The sequence below is a fragment of the Cetorhinus maximus genome, unplaced genomic scaffold (assembly GCF_964194155.1).
Source record: "Cetorhinus maximus unplaced genomic scaffold, sCetMax3.hap1.1 HAP1_SCAFFOLD_4862, whole genome shotgun sequence".
NCBI classification, from domain to species: Eukaryota; Metazoa; Chordata; class Chondrichthyes; order Lamniformes; family Cetorhinidae; genus Cetorhinus; species Cetorhinus maximus.
Genome location: NW_027600761.1, coordinates 5,001 through 6,677, shown reverse-complemented (window position 1 = coordinate 6,677; position 1,677 = coordinate 5,001). Strand labels below are relative to the sequence as shown.

Below are 1,677 nucleotides of genomic sequence, written 5' to 3'. Positions count from 1 at the left end.
TCTCTCTCTCTGTCTCTCTCTCATTATCTCTATCTCTCTCTCTATCTCTCTCTGTTTCTCTCTCATTCTCTCTCCGTCTCTGTCTCTCTCTGTGTCTCTCTCCCTCATTATTTCTATCTCTCTCTGTCTCTCTCTCTCTCTCTGTCTCTCTCTCTCTGTCTCTCTCTCTCTCTGTCTCTCTCTCTCTCTGTCTCTCTCTCTCTCTCTCACTCCTCCTCTCTGACTCTCTCACCCTTACCCTCTCTTTCTCCCCCCCGCTCCCTCTCCCTCGCTAGTCCCCTCCCCCACCCCGACAGTGCCCCCTCGCTCACCTCTTCCCACACGACCAGCCGTTGAACTTGCAGTCAAAGATGAAGTCGGCGAAGTGAGCCTCGGCCAGGGGTCCCGGCACCCTGGGGACCCGGGCCATCACGTTGACGTAGTGGAAGGCGTACCACTCGCGCACCGCGTCCACCCCGGACGAGTGCCAGTTGTAGAAGCAGTCGCCTCCGGTCTCGTTACACTGGGGAGAGGGGGGGGAAGGGGAACAGGATCAGAGCGAACCCGAAATCAGACCACCCGTCCGACGGGGTCAGAATTCGAATCGTCCCGACGCGCAGCCACCTCCAGGGGGAGGTAGAAACGAGGGGCAGGCGCCGGCCCACCCAGTCGAATAGCCGGTGAAAATTTCACCCAAGCTGTCAGATCGGACGGAGCGGGCGCCACCCGCCCGACGGGGTCAGAATTCGAATCGTCCCGAACGCGCAGCCACCTCCAGGGGGAGGTAGAAACGAGGGGCAGGCGCCGGCCCACCCAGTCGAATAGCCGGTGAAAATTTCACCCAAGCGGTGAGATCGGACGGAGCGGGCGCCACCCGCCCGACGGGGTCAGAATTCGAATCGTCCCGACGCGCAGCCACCTCCAGGGGGAGGTAGAAACGAGGGGCAGGCGCCGGCCCACCCAGTCGAATAGCCGGTGAAAATTTCACCCAAGCGGTCAGATCGGACGGAGCGGGCGCCACCCGCCCGACGGGGTCAGAATTCGAATCGTCCCGAACGCGCAGCCACCTCCAGGGGGAGGTAGAAACGAGGGGCAGGCGCCGGCCCACCCAGTCGAATAGCCGGTGAAAATTTCAGCCAAGCTGGCGACGCTTCATACCAGCTCCTCTGACAGAACAGCACATCCCCACCCACCGGCTCCCAGCCCCCACCGATCTCCTCAAAACCAACCGGGGCACCCGCGCAGTCCGGCCCCCCTCACTCACCCCCCCCCGTGACTCACCAGCTCGAAGCCGATCTTCCAGGAGCTGTTCCTGCTCAGGGGCGGGTTGTGCAGCCAGGCCCCGCGGCTGCTGGCGTTGGTCGCCGGGGCGCGCCGGGGGCTGATCTCGAGCGCCGGGCCGCGCCGCCTGCCCAGGTCGATCAGCCGCAGCCCCAGCCGGGGCGGGAAGGCGTCCCGCCGCCGGGGGGAGGGGGCGGGGGGAGGGCCGGACCCCGGGGAGGGGCGCTTGTAGCCGTAGAGGGCGTAGAGGGCCTCCTCGGTCAACTGGTCCAGCTCATGCAGGTCGTTCCGAACAGCCTTGTATCTGGAATTAAAGGAAAACTCGGGTCAGAGAGGAGGGAGATTTACTCTGTATCTAACCCCGTGCTGTACCTGTCCTGGGAGTGTTTGATGGGGACAGTGTAGAGGGAGCTTTAC

At 63.5% G+C, this 1,677-nt stretch overlaps 1 pseudogene; it reads right to left on the bottom strand.

Annotated features, from left to right (window-relative positions):
• Positions 1-307: 307 nt before the first annotated feature.
• The window catches only part of LOC144678612 (epithelial sodium channel subunit alpha-like), a 2,226-nt pseudogene continuing 856 nt past the window's right edge, over positions 308-1,677 (bottom strand).